This window comes from Pipistrellus kuhlii, unplaced genomic scaffold (genome assembly GCF_014108245.1).
Source record: "Pipistrellus kuhlii isolate mPipKuh1 unplaced genomic scaffold, mPipKuh1.p scaffold_m20_p_63, whole genome shotgun sequence".
NCBI classification, from domain to species: domain Eukaryota; kingdom Metazoa; phylum Chordata; class Mammalia; order Chiroptera; family Vespertilionidae; genus Pipistrellus; species Pipistrellus kuhlii.
In genome coordinates this window covers 1,005,558-1,027,205 of record NW_023425566.1, presented here as the reverse complement: position 1 = coordinate 1,027,205, position 21,648 = coordinate 1,005,558, and the positions used below count along the sequence as shown (strand labels likewise).

General features: G+C 50.3%; 1 protein-coding gene across 3 annotated transcripts in view; it reads right to left on the bottom strand.

The window, feature by feature from the left end:
* The window catches only part of LOC118708738 (neuroendocrine secretory protein 55-like), a 51,230-nt gene that overhangs the window by 9,966 nt on the left and 19,616 nt on the right, over positions 1-21,648 (bottom strand). The gene's annotated exons all lie outside the window — the stretch shown is intronic.

Sequence of the window (21,648 nt, the reverse complement as noted above, 5' to 3'; positions counted from 1 at the left end):
GCCCGCCGCCCCTACCCAAAAGGGCCCCGGCGGGCGGGGGGAAGCGGGGGGAGAAGGAGGCGGCGGCGAGGGGGGTGGAAGGAGGAGGAGGAGGGATGAGGAGCAGCCGTGGCGGCAGCCCGGCGGCGGGGAGGGCGGGAGCTGGCAGAGGGAGGCGCCCCCGGGTGCCCGGGGAGGGGGTCCCTCCGCCCGCTCCCGTCCCGGGACGGGAGGCGCCCCCTCGCCCCCAAGCCGGGGCCCCAAACGGGCGGGCCGCGGGGGGAGAGGGGGCGGCCCCGAGCCAGTGACGACCCCTCGCACGACGCCAACGCTCCACCCCCGCCCGGCCTCGAAGCCCGAGGCCCCCCTCCCGCAGGCGCCGCCGAGGGGCCGGGGTGGGCGGAAGGGGAGGGAGCGCGGGCCAGAGCCCGGACTTCGGAAAATTTTCTGAGAGAGAGAGAGAGAGTCACAGAGAAAGCCAGAGCGGAGTGTGGAAAAAGCTAGGCGAGCATGAACCAAAGGACACAGCAACCGAAAAGGAAAATGTGTTCACACAAACACACGAACTTAATAAAACTCCACACTGCACAGCGATGGTGGTGGTGATGGTGGTGTCTGGTGGTGGGGGGCTGGGGGTGGGGGCTGGGGGGGCTTAGATGAGCCTCTCCCCGCGCCCCCGGCGCCGGGCACGGCCCGAGCCGGAGGGCCCCGTGGCCCCGGGGCGCCCGCGGCCCCTGCGCCTTTGGCCCCAGTAGGAGAAGAAGGCGCAGCCCAGGAACATTCTAAAGCAGCAGGTCGCCCCGAACACGAAGCCGCAGCCGCGGCCATGCTCCCTGCGCTTGTGGAGCAGGAAGTCCAGCACCCACGAGGGGCTGCGCACGGAGAAGAGCAGGAACACCATGAGAGGCATGTGGGTGCTCAGCTCGCCGGTCTTCGGCGGCCACGGGTTCCAGGCGATGCCCCCCACGCGGGGCTCTCGGTAGTAGGCGTAGGCGTCGTCCTCGTCCCAGTAGCACCGGGCCCAGCACCTACTCGTGCCCGCGGTGCCGGCGCCCGCGCCTCTTGCGCCCTCCGCGGTGCCCGCGGCGGCGGCGGCGGCGGCGGGCCCCGGGGCAGCGGACCCCTTCTTCTCCTTCCCCTTCTTCTCCTTCTTCTGCGCCTTCTCCAACTTCTTCCTCTCCTTCTCCTTCTTCTTCTCCGCCTTTCGCCTCTGCTCCAGCAGCTTCTTCTCGAGTTTTCTCTGCTCCTTCTCGGTCAGGAACTTCTCGGGGGGCACCTCGCACGGCAAAATTTTGGGGTTCTTCCAGGTCTTCTTGGGGTCCGAGCCCTTCCAGGAGGCGCGCGGCTCTCTGGGCTCGGCTAGCGCCGCAGCCACCGCTGCAGCTTCGGCAGCTACCTCGGCCGCAGCGGCCGCCGTCTTCCTCTCGCTGTCCAGCGCCTTGGCTTTGATCTTCCTGGCGATCTTCAGCATAGTTGCCCGGCCACCGCGGGTTGCCGGATTCTCGCCTGGCCCGGGCGCCCTGCCTGCCCCCGGCCTCGGCTTGGCGGAACCCTGGGCGCCCCGTGTCGGGGGTCTCCGCTGCGATGCCCGGCGCGCTGCCCCGGGGCCGCGGAGCGCGGCTGCCCGGTTCGGTTCGGGCTGCTGGGCTGGTTGCCTAAGAGTTAGCGCCAAAAAGGATGAGCGAATGAAAAAAGGGCGAGAACACACCAAAAAGCACCCACAACAGCGAAAAACCAAAAAGCACCAAGAAATGTCAAACAACTAAAAAAAAAGTGCAGAGCCGCGATGGCACGAGTTTGCCGTTACCCTCAGACGCTCCTTGGGTGGGCTCTTGGGCGCGCCAATGGAGAGAAGAAAAGAGAAAAGAGAGAATTGGGGGCTGCCCGGGAGCCGGAGGGCAGGGAGGCAGCGCCGGGGCGCCCCTGCCCTGCCCGGCGGCTCTTGCCCGCGCCTGGCCACTCGCGCTTCGCGTGGAGCCACGGGGCACCGGGACTTACATGTGAGTTAAGCGCACTCACACGCAAGGCAGTGCCTGCCTGCCGGCCGCCCGCCGCTGCCCCGCGCGGGACAGGGGTTCGCTCCAGCCGAGGCGCCGCAGCCCCGAGCCGGAGAGCCGGAGCCGCAGGGCCAGCCACCGGACCAGCCCGCTCCGCGGTGCCGACGCGACTGAGTGTCCCAGCCGAAGACCGGCGCTCCTACCCAGTCCGATGACGCCCCAGCCTCTTCAGAGGACTGACCCACAGCGGTGGCCCCTATAAACCGAAGGGGAAGCCGAAAAATCGGCCCGCCGGGGACGTACCCAAATGGGCTGCCGCGCACCCTACGGGCGTGCGCCGAAATACGGACGTCACGGGAGTGGGCAGGGGGCGTGAAGGGTGCGGCAGCGGGGGGCGCGGGGGCGCCCAAGTTGGTGGGCACCGGACCCCGCCTCCCAGACCTGCCTCCCAATTTTCGGTGAGTGGTGTAGCCCTGGGCGGCGTGCAAAGTGTGCGACGGCGGCGCTTACCCCGCTGCGCGCTTACCTCCAGCTCCCCGGCTAGTGCGCGGGTCCGTTCCCACCCCTCCCTGCTGCGGCGCGCGCCCGCGGAGGTAGGTGTCGGCAGCCTAACAACTTTCGACGCCTAGAGAGGGTTTCAGATCTGGTGAGAGTGCCACGCGAACGCAAAACTACATTGCTGGAAACTGGAGGCGGCCGGCGGCCGCGCGCGCCGGAGAAAGCGGTGTTGGCCGCGGAGCCGGCGTCTTCCCAGGCGGGAGAGGTGGTGGAGTCGGGTGTCCTGTTCTCCAGGCCGGGCCTGGGGGCCGCGGTGTGGCTCTAGAACAGAAGGAAAAGTAGTTTACTGAACACGAAAAAGTTTGCAGAAAGTTTAAAAACTTTACGTCCCCATTGCACTCTCGTCCCCACACTAGCAGAGAGCACTGGCTAAGAGCAAGGACACCAAATTCTCAACTACCGAGCCGCCGCTCATTTCCTGAGACCTCGGTTAAATCGCTTGCCGCTCTTGGGTTTCTGCTTAGGGACAATAACGTTTGGGCCATGTGGTCCGCCTTGTGCCCAGGTGAGCTGGCGTCGCAGGTGATCAGGCAAAGACATGGCACGGCCGCCTCTGCTGCCCAGCAGGCCTAACTGCCAATAAACTCAGGTGGAGGTGGTAACGGTACACTCTCTCTCCCACCCTGAAACTTTTTTGACTTCTAAAGGGTCAGTAAAACTTTGGGTGCTTGGGAAAAAAAGAAAGGGCGGAAGCCCACCTGTAAACCAAAACACACACCACACCTACGGCCCTCGGTGATTGTTTGATACTTTGGAGCAAACTGTTGGGAATAGGTTTAAGTTTTCTTTGAAAAAGGAAGACACTATTAGCTATTCAACAGGACTGTTGAAATTGCCCCCTCAACCCTGTCATACCCAGTGTAAAAAGTGTGACAGAGTCACACACACAGGCTTCAGAACAGAAAGCAAAAGCTTCAAGTCAGGCCCCAGCCCCTGCAGCCCCTGCGGGCCCAGGGGGCCTCATTCCAATGAGAGTGCATGGCTGTGCTCGCCCTCCCCCGCACCAGACCAAACTAAGCGGGACTTTGTCACACTTTGGATTTTGGCCTCTCTTCCACAAAAATACCCCTTTTGGAAAAAAAGCTCAAAGGCACGACTGTTCCAGGTGACTAGGTGACGCTTTGAACATAAACAGCAGATAATGATATTGAACCTGACTGTGCCGGGAAGCCAAGCGGCGGTGGGAGCTCGCAATCAATAACAATGTGACCGAGACAGACTCACAGTCATCCACCGGCTAGCTCAGAAGCTCAGACACAACTTGACAACGGCGCCTGCATTTTATATATTTATATACTAAGTAAAACTTCTGGTTACATTTCATTGATCGGTTGTCTTAAAAAAAATTGAAAACTTGGAAGAAGGAAGAAGAGAGGTCAGAATTTCTTATCGTGCTCCACTTGTTCAAAAACATCTTCCTCCCTGTTTCTAATGTGTCAAAGCACAAACACATCGTATTTATGAGGAACGGAGGTAAATAGTAACCAACACAACCTCCCTATTTCTGCCAGTAGCTACACATTACTACAAGGAATGTAATGAAGAGGTTCTCGTTTGGAACCCTTCCCTCCCCCCGGAGCTGGGTCACCAGCTCCCCTTTGAGGCGTAACATGCCTAAACTTTGAAAGCAGTGAATCTGTGCCATATCACACACTGACACATATTCCAGACAAAGCACGATCCAGATGGGGCTATTGTATGAAGCAAGGTCAGGCTTTAGTCATTTCACCTTCTAACCTCTCAGGCCATCCTTGAAAAAAGGTGTGTTTTTTTTAATGTAGGTTTCATCTATATTTTACTAAGACCAGCCACTGATGGACAGATAAATGACAGCAGATGGGACCCAGGCTTTACAGGTAAGAAAACGATACTAAGAACTCGGGAACACAAGCCCATTTGTGGCCTGGTCAGCTTTCTGTTTTCACTCCACACAAAGGGAAAGATGAGATTTTACTTAATTAGCGCTGTGAGCTGGCACTGCATACAGTTTTCAGTCTTGCATTTGACCTACCCAGGCTTTAAAAGTTTTAAATTTTTTTAAAAAGCCTTTCCAATTTGAAGGCCACCAAGTGTGACCTTTTCATATGAATTAGTAATTTATTTTACCAGGCCATTACCATTTTAAGTACCTGGTTTATGTTTTAAAAGTAGAACAATGCATTTGCATAATTCTTGGTACAGTGCAGCTAGACTTTTGCAATGGAGGGGCCTCTCATTTGGCTCAGGGGGAGATGGAAGTGGTGGAAACTTCAGGCTCCAGAGAGGAGCAAAGGGTCAGAATGTCCCGGGTATGACATGGCCAGGGAGGGCACAGGTCCCTGGCTCAGGTGACTTGCTTCATGCCAAAGCCTGCAAGTCACCAGATAACAACACACCCCAACCTACAACACTGGTCACTGCGTGATACAACCTGGTCAAACAGATGGATTCACGTGCTACACAGAGGGACAGCCTAGCAGCCATCTTTTCCAACGTTGCACGTTTACCACAAAGGCTGACTTCACATGACAGTGTTGGCGTGAGGTCTTGGGGGCTTCATGTTTATGAGTGGATGTGTTCCTGGGCCTTTCGCATCTTCCTGAGACTGCCTTGTCCGCTTTTAGAAGCAATGGACTCACCACAGCTTAGAATCTTAAAAATATTATTATACTTAACGATGTAATTCAGTTTTTGGACCAGAGTGTTCTTGACCTTCCCTTAGTTTGGATCTATAAGAGCCCAGGGAAAATATAATAGTATTTTAACATCATGGGAAACAATAAACAGTTTTCCATTGATGCAGAAACCTTTGGTGTAAAATTTTATAATATTTAGTGCTGTCACTGTCTTCAAAGCACTTTCTGCATTTTTATTTAACTAGAATGGCTGCAAGTGTGGTTTGCAAATGAATGTGACTTGAAAGCTGTGTTGTATAGATGCCAAAAGCAGGTATTATAAAACAAAGAAACTAAAAAACCTTCTCCCTAGGCCCAGTTAACTGTGGTTAAGAAGGTTCTATTCCTTAGGACCATAATGTTCTTCATACTTTGAGGTAGTGATTATCCAGGGCTCTTCTTTTCTTGTCATATTCACTAGGCTAGTAACTCCAACCACAAGTACTCCTAATCTTTCATTCTAAACTAAGCACAAATGTTTAAATTACCAAGCCCTTGAACTGCTCTTATTTCACAGTTTCCTTTTCCATTGCATTCAATTCTTCAAATGTAGCCCCACAGAGTTAAGAGTTCAGAGTTAAACACTGTGGCTTAGAGCTGCTCTGTGTATGTATGTGTATACACACACACACACACACACACACACACACAAACCAAACAACGGCTACATACAAATTGTACTTCTTGGGGTTTTACTTTCTCTACCTACCAACCAAAGCGGTTGATCACTCTCAAACAGCCTAGCAATTAGCTGCTGCCTCGGTTTGGAACAACAGAGACCATGATGGGCCATGGTGCCATTTGCCTTCCCAGCTGAAACCCCCTCTCCATCTGCTGTGGGTAAACCCAGAAGTAGGCAATTAATGTGACAATTAGTCACACTTTTAATTCATCTAGAAATGTAGGTACCTTTTTATCTGTGTGTGTTTTGCCCACACACATTTAAATTGAAATAGAAAACGTATTTCTGAATTTGGACCCCGCTATTATTTTGAGGGACGACAGCCCAGGGCCTAAAGCATGGCTCCCCGTGAGGGTGAGGACGGCTGCCTTCCCTGCAGATATCTGCACTCCAGCCCCATCTCCTCCCAGGGCGACTTCCATTTGGCCCATGTTTGGTCAAAATGCAGTGTTTGCTGGGGACCCCAGGGGCTGTGCCCCCATCCCCTCACTCAGCTCTTTCTCAGGGGCGTGGCAGCGTGCTCAGCACACTCCCTGGCCTGCTAGAAGCCCACTCAACACCAGAAGGGCCCAGATGGCTTTCTAAGGTTTTAAGTTAGGAGGAGAAAGTTTTTCGGCCAAAGTTTTGCAGCCAGCTGGGGGATCAGAAGAAAAGATGTTTTTATGAGCTGCAGGCTTCAGCCCTGCCCTGAGCCTCTCCCGCTCTGCACCGCCCAGGCCTGGGAAAGCGCCGCTGCCCGCTTTCTTGAACATTCCTGGCTTTAGGTCGTGGCTTTAGTCTCTGCTACCTTCTCGTATTACGGCTCCTTCTGTGCTAATTATACCGAAAAAAAATGGAAAGAATGTCCCTGACTTTACAAAGAACACAGAGCAGGCTTGCTTTAAACACGAAACATAGCACGTTTCTCTGTGAAGCAGACAACTCGGCCTTCACACCCACTGCAGATGGCCAGTTCACTCACTGAGACCAGGTGACGGAGGGGCCCAGCTCTCAGGAGGACAAATTAAAAAAGGGTGTTGCTTTCGGGGGCCATTTACATAAAATGAGAAGATCCGACTGAGGGCCAGAACTTTCCTCCTCTCCCACCCCAGACTTAACTGTGAATTGAGATCTGCCCCCAAACAGCAGAAAAGCCTGCCGAGGATGGCAGGCCAGGTCACAGGGTGGAAGAGGGAAGAGCTAGAGGCCAAGGACCAGCAAGTAGCGCTGGAATAAGCAGTAAACTACACCCGGATGAAAGGGAGTCTGACTGCGGCTGCTGCCCACGAGGAAGACAGCGGGGAAGGGCCCCGCGGCTCAGGGAGGAACCCTCCTGCCTTCCATTCTCTGAAATCCCCTAAGGTTACCAGGTGAGCAGCAGCAGCAGCTCGGAATGCCTTCTTTTCCTGAGAAACGTGAAATCCTGAGCTCATGCTGAAATCATGCTACAGCCGTGACCCTCAGGGCTGACTGTGGACGCCTGCCCTAGGGACAGGTGTGTCCGATGTGTGCCCAGCTTGGCTGAAATGGCAAAGCCTAACTCAAGTTTTCCCAGCCTGGAGCCAGCCAGAAACGGGCCTGTGCCACAGAAGACCCTGTGTGCCTGGCGTCCACAGAAAGGCAGCCTGCGGGGGAGAGGCTGTGCGGCCGAGAGAACAAAGATCCCGACAGGCCGGGAGGCAGGGGCCGGAGAGGGGGAGCCAGATAGCTGGTCAGGACCCAACCCTTCCAGGTTCTGAAGCCAACAGGTCTATCCTGTAATCGGCTTTTGGAGGATTTTAGCAATCGAAGCAAAGTCCGGGATTCTAGGAAATGTGTTGCCACCAAAATTGGTCTTATTAGAGGAAGTGGCAGAAAGCTGGAGCGCGGCGTCTAATCCGTAACACACTAATTACACCTATTTTTACCCAGGGTTGCAGTGACCTAACACCAAGAACCAAAACCTCTAGGAAAGGAGCCCTTCACAAAAGCAAGCCTGGACAACCTGGGCGATGGGGCCGCAGGGCAAAGGCCACACCGAGTCCCTGGGTCCAACCAGGGGAAAAGTCAGGCGATGTTGGAGGGGCCTTGGCAAACAGGGGAGGGGGGCCAGTGGGGCCCTGGAGCGAAGCTGGGCGTCCTGGTGTGACCGCAGCCGCTGGGCGCAGGGCAAGCCTGAGAGGCCAAAGGCCAGCCTGAGCAAACGGCGGCGGCCCGGGCGTCCTGGCCGCGAGGCCGGCGGCTGGGCTGTGGGTGGAGCCGAAATGGGCGCCATCCCACCCGCCAAGGCCCAGGTAGAAGGTGACAGGTAGACAGCAGCGCAGGGGGGGCACTCCCCCCCCCCATTGGAGATGGCTGCCAGGAAGAGGACGGTGAAGGTGCCCCCCGCTTTGGGCTGAGCTGTTTGCGAATGGAAACGAAGAGCAGGAGATGGAAGACCTGAGGGAGGCGCCAAAGTCCAGGACCTAAGATGGAGGACGGGAGCCAAGATGGAGGGCAGCTCAGGAGCGAAGATGGAGGACGGGCGTGAAGATGAAAGCACCACCTCAGGCTTGAACTACAGACGTCCTGGTCCCACCCTCTGGACACAAATCTAGACACTGAAGGCGTGGTCGGTGGGCCTGAGAGCCGCCGGCCCGCGGAGACCCTGGAAGGCATACCTGGCCCCTGCGCCACTGGGTCACCAGGAGGGCCCTGACCCGGAAGTGCAGTGTAGTGCCCTGGCCCTGACCCGGAAGTGCAGTGCAGTGCTCTGGCCCTGACCCGCAAGTATCGGCAGCAGAGGCCACCCCTGGCCGCCTGGCCCGCGCATTGAGGAAATGAGTGGATGGACGAACGGGTGGAAATGCCGGTGGAGGCAGACTCACCGGCCGCGGATCTCTCCTCCCGGCGGGCCCGGAGCGCTGCGAGCGAGCGAGGACCCTACTAGAAAGGCAAAAGGTCGGCCACGCCGCCCTCAGGGGCCGGCGGCCACGCGCTTATCAGTAAGGAGCAATGGGTGCATGGCACCAAGGACTGGGATCCCATGCGCTCTGCCAAGTTGGACACCATCTAAGATGAGGTAAACCTCACAGCTGCCGGTGGTCAAACATCTGAAAGATGAATTCGTGACAACTGTTTTCATTCGGAAGCACGGTTTTCCTCAATTAGGCGCGCCATTTTATGCCAAGTTCCCATTAGGCGCTTCCCAACAACCTTCCTTTTTTCCTGAAGCCCCACCCGTCTCAGAGGCCGTCTCATAAACAGACTGAGTGTCCCTGCACACACCGGCCCCTCGCCGGCCATTCTGCTCTGTCTAATATAGATTGGGCTCAAATCAATTAGCAACACATTTCTAACTCCGGGCCTTGGGAAAGTGGGCTTTTCCTGGAGGAGAGAAGCTAAACCTGGAGAACAAATGGAAGCATGGCAACCCCGCCTGTCTCTGGGCCACGTTGTGTTTGGGTTGTTGGTTGGTTCACTTGGGAGAAGGGGGTCCCACCACAATAAATGAGGACAGGACTGGTTTTGCTGTTCCCTCTTCTCCTGCCCGAGAGAGGCATGGGGTGCCATGTCCATCCTCAGGCCCCCAGCACAGAGCAGTCCAGGTGGTCCAGAATTTCCCTCCTCGCTGCCCCTCCCTTCCTCACTGCACAGAGTCACCACCCCCTCTAATGAACATGCCCAGGAGAATAAAACTTATTTTTCCAAAGTGGGGGGAGGAAGGAAGGGAGGAAGGAAAAAAACAATGCCTATCTCCTGGGTCTGCTGGAGCCAAAATCTTGAGGCCATCAACCTGTCCACCTCTAAGGATTTCCTACCCATCAGAGCGTGCATGTGGTGCACAGCGGCTGCCTGAGCTTTAGGATTTGCTGTTTTTCGAGACATTATCGAATTTTTAAAAATCCATGAAAGATTGGATTTTTTTTGAAGGACAAAAAGTCCACTGTGTGCCAAAGTTCTTCAAACCAAACTAAGTGGGGTAAGGCCTGTGAAAACACTTGGGAAATCAGGTTGTGCAAGAAGGGGGCTTATTACTAACTTAAACAAAAAACAAAATGGAATGATCGTTTTAGGATCAGGAGAGGGACATTTGCGGAAGCTGTGGGAGATAGGGCAAGGGTCAGGGCTCAGCAAACAATGGGGAGGGGAACAGGGGCCTCTTCTCTAGCAAACACACTGGCCTCCCAGTCCGTCTCCTACTCAGTGGGCTCCTGGAACCAACATGGGACCCCAGGAGACATGGGGGGGGGGTGGAGATGACACCTCCGGCCTGCACTCCTCCTCCAGGCCACGCTCAGCCTGGTCCCTCAGCTGTGCTGGCCGCTAGGCCTGGTCCTGGCAGGCCTCCAGCCTCTGCCTGATGCAGCCTCCATGACTTGCAACCTGATCCTGCCTTCCAGACTAGAAGTTCCTAGAGGGCAGGAACCCGGCTCGCTTTGAGAGCTTAATTTAGCAAAGATACTATTTCTCCCTTTCTTTCTCTCTTCTTTCCTTCCTTACAAAGAATTTAGTCTGTGTTTATTTATCTCTTAGAAGACAAATGCACCTTCTCTCTCTTTTGACAATAAAGACCTGGCTAAGGGGAATTGACTTGTAACCTCTTAATAGTTTATAAGGATGCTGGGATTTCAAAAGTTCAGACAAGGAAAAAGAACAGAAAGGAATTCAGATTCCTGCCCCCTTTCCCCACCCCAGTGCAAGGACTGAATAGGCGAAAGAACCATGAAGTGGGGGGGGGGGGAGGGGTTTGAAGACCTAAATACCAAAAATGGTTGCATGCCATAGTTAATACCTTCTTTAGAAATATCCATCCATCTGGGTCAAGAAGAAGAGATAAGGAGAAATCAAATCATGGCAGGACAAAGGTAGGGAATTCCCTGTAATATTATAATATAATTTAAACAAATACAACTTCTGGAAGAAAAAGGGGAAGGGGCCAGGGAAACAATGGGACACAGATTGTCAGTCCCAGGCAAGCAAAAAGTGGGCAGCTTGGCCCCAACTGGGAAACCCTGAGTTTTAAGAGGTCTTGATTCCCTATGAAGAAAAGATGCGTGTGTCATGGGGAGGGGAACAGGGGCCTCTTCCCTAGCAAACAAACCCACCTAACAAACAGATCAGAGCCCTCTGCTCCCCCCAAGCACAGAATAGGATTGGTGTTAAGGCTAACCCACCAAAGGCCCAGGGCAGGATGAACCTCAACCTGAGGTAATAAGATACAGCCCTCCGCCCCCTAAAAACAAACAACAAACAAACAAACGGGCCTTTTTTCATTTTGGGCTTAATTTCATCTAGAGAATTCTAAAAGATCCTACTTCCTGTGAGCTGCTCAGCTCTCTGCTGACCTCTGGTGGGAGAGCAGGTCTGGGCCCAGAAAAGGTGTTAGAAACAGGGGTAGCCCACCTGCCCAGCTTCCCCAGCAGCCCCCAGGAGCCAAAGGGTCAGCTGCAGGGGGTGCTGTGGTCAGGACTGCAAACTGGGCAGTGGAGAAGAAGGAGAGAAGGGAGGGAGGCCTTAAAGAGGCCCAGGAACATTACGGACTGAAGGGAAGAATGTTGGAATGAAGTTTGTCAACTTAAAGAATTTTAGTAGCAGGGCTGGGGGGAGCTTTTACCTGAAGTTAATGTCTTATTAGGTTTCTTTGACTTTTCAACTAAGATGGGAGGAGAGGTACCTAAGAGTGGTGGGTGGAGGGTAAGTTCCACAGAAGAGGAATAAGTGGCCATTACTGGACGTTGAAGGCCCTTCTCAACTAGATGATGCCGTGACCTCACAGTGGCAGCAGAGAGGGGAGGAGGGTGGAATGGAAAGAAGTGGCAAGGATGCCTGTTCTTTCTGGAACCAAGGACCTCTGCCCATCCAACTGCCCCTGCACTGAAAGGTGGTCTAGAGAAGGCAGAAGTGGCTTGCCCAAAGGCAGGCCGGGCCAGAGAGGAAGGGGAGGGGTCCCCATTCTTAGCCAGGGAAGACCCTCCTGAAAGACTGCCCTCTTGCGCTGCTGGTTCGCAGCACCAAGGAGTAGAGAGATACTGAGAAGGGAAAAATGAGAACTAGCCCTGAATCTCAGAGACCCTGAAAACCCCAAGGATGTTCTTGGAAATGAGCAAACAGGAACGGATTCATCCTCAGCTAGTACCTTCTCTGTAAAAAATCACTGATAACCACCCACAATCCTCCCTGCATCTTCCCAGGTTGCATCAAATGCTATCTCCTCCAGGAAGGCTCCCTGGGTTTTCCTACCCACCTTTCAGTTTCTTTCCTAGCCCTCCGTTGGGGTGGAATTATTAATTATTTATAAAAAGGACAAAAATTTGGCCTAAGAGTCCCTGCACAATGTCACTTTTGAAAGGATGCTTTCAACAAGCGTGGGGGTAGCATACCTGTGTTAGTTGAACTTTCCGTAAACAAATGGAAGTTTTAAAGTGAGGAGGACATATTTTTCACCTGTGGAAAACTGGGACCCAGAAGACAGAGCCATTTGCCCCAGGTCTCTGAACTGGAGCGTGGGCTGGCATGCGGAGGTCACTGACCGATGTTGTCCTGCACTGGCTCAGGTTTACAGAGCCACCAAAGTGACGGGATTTGCCCCCAGGGGTCAATTGCTCAACTGAAAACCCTTTCAGACTCTCCCAGGGCCTGGGCAGTTGCTGGTTCCTGGGGAGAGGATTAGGGGAGGGGGATGCAGAGCAAGCCTGAGGCGCAGCAGACTGAATTTACAGCCAGGCTCTCAACTGTGAGCACCGAGCGCCATCTGTCAGCCAACTTTGAGCAGGCTGCCTTATTTTATTGTTTTTATTTCCCAGCCCTAAATAGTTGTGTTCTCATCTCTTTCCCTTTAAAAAAAAAAGAATTTCCTGATCAGAACCCGACCCCCAAATAAAAATCTTATTTTTTTTTTGTTTGTTTTTTAAATCTCGAGAGAGAAAACGAAACGGAAAAGCAAGACAGAAATGAGGGAATTGCTAAAGGGGCTGGTTTCTGCTCCCCATTTCTGTGCTGAGTGGCCCTCTGGGGGGTGGGGGCTCACCCCTCTGCTCCACCAAAGACAGAAGGACGATGGTCTTTTTCCAGACCCTGTGTCCTGGCAGAATGACAAGACAGGCTCCCAATTTTGAGCCCATCTCAGTACCTGAAGTTAGACCCTCCCTCTGGGGAATCAAGGTTTCAGGGCCAAGAGAGAGAGGGAGGGAAGGAGGGAAGGACTGTGTACCTAAGAGCCAGGACACACATGTGTATGTGTGCCTGCTGGGTGAGTAGGGGGCTCTGTCCAGAACCCCCTTTCTCAAGCCTGTTCACCTGCTCACCGGGGCCATTACCTATTTATACAAATGCTGACCACAGACCCTGCACTAACCATGGCGAATTATCCCAAAATGGAGCGTTGTCCACATGTTTAAGAATAATTGGCTTTTCTGGATGTCACTTGGCAAATTTATGGAATTCGTGAGCAGAGGGCTAGACTCAACCAGGTCCCAGGAATGAGAACTCCTAACATCTAAGCCAGTGCTCTCTTTCCACCATCCTAGACCCTCAGGAAAAATTGGGGCTTCCCACTCCATCCCCCACTAGGACAATGTAGGAAGATAGCAAGGAATAATCACCATAAGCTCACCCCATGCCAATCAGCCCTGATATATGTGATTTCCTAAACCAGTCCAGAATGACTGGATCCCATCAGGAAAATTTCCAAAATTTATTTCAAGTGTCCATTTTAACACCTGTCCTGGCCATTGGTGTGCAGAACAGAGTGACCCACTATGCTTCCCTTACAGCGGCTAAAAGGAAGAAATGAAGTTGCATAAGTGTTTAATGGTAAACAGCTATTAGTTTTCTGACAATCCAACTTTCAAAATCTTCCCCTAATGTTTGCCATTTGTTTTGGGATTGGCCCGGAGCCTTCTAAACATTTCCTTGAAGGATGCACTTGGTCCCAGACAAAATGTCGAAATCAACATTCAGTCAACACCCCTTGGGTAATTTCAAGGATTCTGCAATAAGGAGTTATTAGTAGGAGGAAACCTTGCTTAGCTGAGCTTGGAACATTTTAAAACATATTTCTAATTTAACACATCTAATACACAACATCAAACTACCTTGCCATTAAAAAAAATTAATAGTAAAGTGTTTAAATTAATAGCTAAAGTGTTTAAATTCATAATAGATGTCTGAAGTGTAGTTGGTCTTCCCCCAAACCCCCTGCTACACTTTGCAATTAACTTAAAGGCCACAAATTCTAAATTCTCCGAGAAAAAAACCTTTAAAATTAAATCTCTGTTGACTTTGTAACATCTGAAGGCTTTATGGAAATACCAGATGGGGACAAAAATGTAATGTTTTAGGCTCAAAATATAATAAAGAAGCAATCTAGTCTTCTTCCGTAATGATTACTTGGGAGAGGCTGGGTAGGTGCCTGTTTAGGAGTTAGACACTGTTTAAAAGTGAAATCATGACTTAGTCCAGTTATGATTATTCCAAAGTATTAGCTATAGTATCTGTCCTACGAATGGGGAGGTGTCCCCCATCCTGTCAAAGACCAAGTGCAAGCCTCCTGATCAGGAAATGTCCTTGGCACAACTAAGCCTTATTCCTGAAAGATCTAAGGTTGCCTTTCTCAGTACAGTCACCAACAGGCAACCTTCCCACTCTCCCTCCCAACCCATCCCTGTAAGGTAACTTCCTGCCTTGAGAAAGCCACTGCTCAGGGTTATGGGTCACCTCCATGCAGTGGGCTGGCTCCCTATGGGACTGGGACCAAGGTCACTCAGCTGATGGGGCCTACAACCTTGTTGCTGGGATGCACACGTTGCCACTACAAGACTCAGTCGGTGCCTGTGGGACTCATGCATGTCCTTGTGTCTGTCCATGTGTGCACGCGTGCACACGTGTACGTGTGAGCTTGTGTACGCGTATGTGTACAGCACACATGTGTGAGCATATCTTGTATGCCCACATGTGGATATGTGAATACGCACACACGTGTGTCCATGTGTGCGCTTGTGTGCTCATGTGCATGTGTATATGCATATAGTTGTACATGCTTGTATCTATACATGTGTATGTGTGTGTCCGTGTCCATGCGTTTGTGTGCTCATGTGCAAGTGTATATGCATATAGTTGGACATGCTTGTATCTATACATGTGTATGCGTGTGTCCGTGTCCATGCGCACAGTGGGTATGGGCACATGTGTGTGCGTATATTGTGTACTCATAAATATATGTGCATGCGAACATGTGTGTATTTACGTGCATGTATCCATGTGTGTGCACATCTGCACACTTGTGTGTTCACATGTGTACATGCACATCCATGTGCATATGTGCATATTTTGTGTGCTTGTGCATGTGTGCATGTGAATATGCATGCATTTGTGTGTATGTGTGTGCACTTGTGCGTACACATTGGCATGTGGACACGTGTATATACATCATGCGAGTGCACATGTATGAATATGTGCATGTGTGTGTGCTGTGTGCTCATGTATATGTGTGAGCATGTGTTGGTGTGTGTTCATATGCATGGGTGTATTCACACGTGTCCATGTGTGCGCACGAACACACAGGTGTGTGTGTGTGTGTGTTCATATTTGCATATATGTGTACTTGTGTGTTCGTATTTTGTGTGTTCACATGTGTGCATTTGTGTCCATGTGTTAGTGAATGTGTGCCCATGTGCATGTGTTTTGTGTGCACAAGTGTGTATGTGCACATGTCCATGTGCTCATATTTTGTGCGTGCATATTTGTGTACTCGTGTATGTGTGCATCTGAATATGTGTGCACATATCTGCATGTATATATGTGTACATGGGCATGTGTATATGTGTGCATAGTTGTGAGCACATGTGTGTGTGCACATAGGCATGTGTGTATATGTGCCTGTGCACATTTGTATTTCTGTGTATGCACAAGTGTGCATATTTGTGTATGTGCTTGTGTGTGTATTCATCCATATGAGTGGGTGCACATGTGTGTGTTTTGTGCACTCATGTATATGTGTACCCGTGAATATGTGTGCATGTATTGGTGTGTGTTCATGTGGATGCATGTGTGTATTCACACGTATCTGTCCATATGCGTGTGCACATGTGGGCATGTGCATGTGTGTATTGTGAACATGTTTACATGTGCGTGTGCTATGTGTTCATATTTTGTGTGCTTGCACCTGTGCATTTGTGTATGTGCCCATATGCATATGTTTTGTGTGCATGAGTGTGTATGTGCATGTGCTCATATTTTGAGTGTGTATATTTGTGTGCTCATGTGTATGTGTGCATGTATTGGTGTGTGTTCATGTGGATGCATGTGTGTAATCACACGTGTCTGCCCATATGTTTGTGCACATGTGGGTATGTGTATGCATGCATGTGTGAACATGTTTACATATATATGTACTGTGTGTTCATATTTTGTGTGCTTGCATTTGTGTGTGTGCCCATGTGCATGTGCTCATTTTGAGTGTGTATATTTGTGTGCTCATGTGTATGTGTGCATATGAACATCTGTTCACGTATTTGTGTGTATGTGTGTGCATGCATATTTGTGTGCATACTTGTGAATGCATGTGTGTGTACACAGGCATGTGAACATGTGTGTATATGTGCACATGTACATTCATATTTCTGTGTACGCAGGTGTGCATGTTTGTGCATGTACTTGTGTGTACATATATCCATACGAGTGTGTATGCACATGCGCATGTATGTTTTTTATGATCCTTTGTGCACCCGTTAGTATATGTGCATGTGTTGGTGTGTGTTCATGGTTACATATACATGTGCATTCACACCTGGGTATGTGCATGTGTATATATGTGTGCATATATGTGTACTTATGTTCATTTTGTGTGTACTCGCATGTGTGCATTTGTGTGTGCTTGTCCATATGTGTGCCGTGCACATTGTATATGTTTGCATTTGTTTTGTGTGCACGAGTGTGCATGTGCAGGTGTTCATATTTTGTGTGTGCATATTTGTGTGCTCATGTGTGTATATTTGTGTGCTTGTGTATGTGTACATGCAGGTGTTCATATTTTGTGTGTGCATATTTGTGTGCTCATGTGTGTATATTTGTGTGCGTGTGTATGTGTACATGAATGTATTTTGTGTTTGTGCACACACCTGTGCATGTGTGTATATTTGTGCATATACTGCATGTGTATTGTGCTCATGTGTGTGTGTGTGTGTGTGTGTGTGTATGTGTATGTGTGTTTGTGTTGCATCTAGTGGGTGGAGGTCAAGGATGCTACAAACGCCTTAAGAGTACAGAACTGGCCCCAGGATTAGATGGGGCGGAGCCACTGTGGAGCACCTCTTTGTTAGACAGAGCACTCACATATGGACAGATACGTGTGAATACACACATGCTCAAATGCTACTAAGATCCAGCACAGAGCCAGCCAACAGAGAGATCACAGCTTAAATAGAAAAGGCTGGGTCTGACTGAGTTTGGGGCTATGAGACCTTGGTTTTGCCCTGGGGGTCATGGGAGGAAAAGTGAAGTGGGATTCTCCCTGCCTTGCTGGCTCCTCCCCTCCCTTTTCATTCCTGCCAGGGCCGGGACAGGTATCCTTACCTTGTCCCACCTCACCATCTAGTGGCCACCTGTATATCAGCTCACAGTCCCCATTTCCGGGCCCTTGGAGAGCCAGTCACTAAAAAAGTCACCCCTGAGGCGGGCACTGGGCTGGAGGACCCGGGAGGGAGTGTGTGGTTTTATGAATAAGCTAAGTAAGCATCTTGTAGGCCTACAGGCCTGTCCAAAGAATGGCTGCAAGGAATTAAGATGGACACTTTAAAAGATTTCAGAAGGCCATGAAGGCCCCAAAACTCAAGGTGCTAATGACAAATAAACTTTCCCTTTTGGACCCCACAGGGCTTCTGCCTAGGTTCTTAGGACATGTAGGCGTAGCATCGATAAGCGCAGATAAGAAAATGGCACCCATTTCCAAGGGTGTGTTAAGGTGGTTAAGTAATTTAAGTACCTCTGTCTTCCTAAGTGATTCTGCCTACCCTTGACAGGTTTTTGTTTGTTTGTTTTCAGTTGGACCCATTAGCTACTTTTATAGCTAAGGAAGCTGAGGCCCTGGCATATGGCCCCAGAGGTTGGGGTGTGGCATGGACACCTGCTGAGAACAGACCCCCTCACTTCATTTCCTGTGGCAGACCCCTGGCTAGCAGCCCTTCCTGGTGCTGGGCCACACACAGCGCGTGACTTCAGTTTTTGTGCGTCATTCATCCTAAGCCTTAGCCTTTTCGGAAATCCCACAGCTGCAAACTTACCTGGCTGCAGGTGCCCTGTTAAAAAAAACCTTCACAGTCATTTGCACATCAGCAGGCAGTGTGATGAGAGGCAGAAGTGTTCAAATAGGACAGAGGAGGGAGGTGACGTGGTCTTTTGACTCAGGGGAGAAGAGCCGGACAATTAAACAGAGGCTCTCACCGCCCAAGTTCATAGTTCCTTCTAAAAATCCATTCTCAGCAAGGCACCCCGCCTGCGAGAGCTTAACTGTGGGCACAAGACATTTCCTTCCCATTAGCAACTCATTAAAGGAAGTTTAAGGTGCGACTGTGTCCCACACACGAAATGTGCGACAACGTCGGAAATGCTGACTGACTCATCATAAATTCGGGATCGGATAACAATTGGTACCTTTTTACCTCTCTCCTCGCCCCAAATTGAACCATTAAGAAACATTCCGTGAAAGCTAACGTTCAACTTCTGTGGGCAGAACTCCGTGAGTCGAAATGCTCACGAACTTTCCTGAGGTTTAACAAATTACTCCACGATGCAATTTGGGATTTTCGCTCTGAGTGAGTAAAGCAGAGCCGCCCTCCCTTCATCGTCAGTGCTCCGTCACAGATGAGTTACCCAACACCCCTCCCTTACCACAGGCCCAGTGGCTGCCATGCAAAACGGCTCGGATCATCCTCACTGGATGATCGGAGCCCGGAGAACCCCGTCTCCACTGAGCGTGATGGGCAACCCCCCTGAAAAGGCCCACGTTGCATTTTCGTGTCGCTCCCTACCTTCTTCGTGGCGGTCTCGTCCTCTTCCGCTCCCAAGGGCTGGCCTTGTCCGCCATGTGGCTGTCCGGAAGGAAACTGGAAACTAAAGACAATCTTTTTTTCTTTTTCTGCACGTGTGATAAGCATAGAGCAATCTGCACTCAGGTCCCAGAGCTTGACCCCAACATTGATGTGATTTAATGAAGAGGTGGCGGGGAACCAGGGCTGGGTGACACTTCTTCAGGAAAAGCCAAAACATCCTCGCTCGACCACGCCACTCACCCGAGAGTGACCTCACACAATCACCAATTTGATAAGGTGTCATCTGTTTACTGTTAGGGCTCGCCTTTGTTTACAAAAAGTGTCCAAAGAGTGTATCTGAAACCGAGAGGCGGAACAAGTGGCTACCCGGACTCTTCGAACTGAGCAGCGATCAATCTCAAGGGGAATACAGAAAACAAAACACAAAACAAAACAAAACAAAACAAAACAAAAACCTCACCGGGAGCAGAAGAGTTAAAAAGGAGAAGTAAAGTTCTAAAAATGCTGGTTGCCACTCACTGGCGCCCCCCCCCTCCGCAGGCCCTGGGTTGGGGACCCCCTGTCCAGGCTCCTCTCCCTCTAGGGGAACTTCACTTCTAGTCTCGGGCCTTCTTTTCAGAGGCATGAAGGGCAGTGACATTGCCTCCCTGTCTCGAGGCTGGCAGGCCAGGGCAACTGGGCCTCTCACTTGCCTTCACACTTCCCTGCAGGTCTCCTGCCAGGGTGACCAGGGGCCAGAACAAAGACCCTTTCCATCCAATTCAATGAAATCCTGTAAGGCCACCAGGGCCCGAGAGGGTTAATTAGACTGGACCACCTGTTCCACTGATGGTGGGGACCCTGTGGTATCAACTGAGCCTGCCTGCCTTTGTTTTGAAAAGTGCTACATCCCCTGACAAATTTGATTTAAAAATGGACAACTGTCAGGTTAATGTCACATTCCACTGGGCCCCGGGAGAACCGCACTTGGCCCCTGGTGAAAGAAGCCAACAAGCAGAGACCAGTTTTCACCGGCTGTCACATGCTTCCTCAAAGTCACCTGATACAGAGATTTTAAGAGGCGTAATATTGCTGGGGTGAGGGGTTTGTTTTATTTGGTGGGGAAATCAGTTCTAAAAAGAAGAGGCATGACCAGTAAAAAAAATTTCAAATCTAGTCAATTAGGTTATCTTCCCAAAAAGAAATTTACTTTCTTGCTTAATACCGACCTTCCTGCATAAAAATCAAAGGTGATTTCTAAGATTATGCACTGACTCTCACTAAGCAGGAATTAGCCCTTGCTAAAAGGGAGAAATACTTTTAAAAAAATCACTCTGAAGGACTCTGAGCAACAGTTATTTTAATAGGGTCATTAGATCCAAGGCAGGCTTCTAATAGTCTATTATACCAGAACACTAAAAATGTAAGGAAGCAATGCATAAAAACAACTGCATTTTAAAATTATTATTTTTAGTGGAAACCCGAGTCAATAGGAAAGCTTTAGATCCTGAAGAAAACCACAGGGGGATTTAAAAAAGACTCAAAAGAAAACCTGCATTTAAAAGGAAAAGGAAAAGAAAGGAAAAAAAAAAAAAAAAAAGCCAGCAAATGAATGAGCTAAGGCTGCAGTGTTGGCTGATGAGCTAAAGCAAATGGTGGAAACTGGATATTGCCGTAGCAATGACAGGTGTCTCTGGAATGGGGGAGCTCGTGTTTCACATACACTCCATGGACATTTATAACCAGGAATCTGTCAGGCTCTGGCTGTAAATCAGAAAGCAGAAGACTGCCGGTCACCTGTCATCTGACAAGGGATTTTAAGAGCACACAGTACGCTTGCAATCATGCTGTACGTTTAATAATGTGATACAGCGACTGCTGCGTTTTTGGATAAGCATGGATTCCTTCACTTACCTTGCAGGCCTTGAGCAAAAGTCCCTGACATTCAATCTCTGATTTGCCTATGAAATGGGGTCCTAGCGTGTTTTTATTGCCCAAGGCTGTTTCAAAGGACAAATGTGGCTCTATGAAAGGCTTTTAGAAATACAATGAGAATGTGTTGTCCTTATGCGGAATCATTGCTGTGCCTGGTTACTAAGAACTCCAGGGCCATTGTGCATCCTCTTCTCTGGGTCAGCAGGGACACACAAAACAGCTTCCTACCAGTTTTTCATGGTATATAGAATGAGGATAAATTATAAAAATTAATCTGCCTGGATAGGAAACACACAGGTTTTTTTGTTTTGTTTTGTTTTGTGTTTTTTTTTTAGAAATCTAGGGGAAACTGGATTTTAAAAAACAGGCAAGCACTTTGGCCTTTGAGAAGCACAAAACACTATGGGGAGACAGAGGAGGAAAAATAATAAAAATCTCTTACTTCTAACAATGTTGTGGCCAGATAGGCCATATCCTTTCCATGGCACTGAAATTCAGAGGAGCCATTTTGAATAGAGAAAAATTAGTGGGTTTTTTTGGAGGAAAAAAAAAAAAAAAAAAAAGCCTCCTGCAAGATGGCTGCAATGCAGCACTGTTGCACCTGGTGGCTGGTGGTAGCATAAATAAATCACCAATTAATTGAGACTCGCTGTACAAATGAAGCCTCATGGCAGAACGGCCATTAGTACAGGGAGCATTTTGTCTGCACAGTTTTAATAAATGCAGCAGCTACTGAGAAATTCTAACAGAGCAGCCCCTTCAATCCTTAAGACATGAGGAAATTTAGGTTCCAAAAAATGGTAAAGCCTCCAAAATTATCCAAAAGGGCAACAGAAACATGGAAACAGTCTATTATTGGATAGTGTTGAATAAGAAAA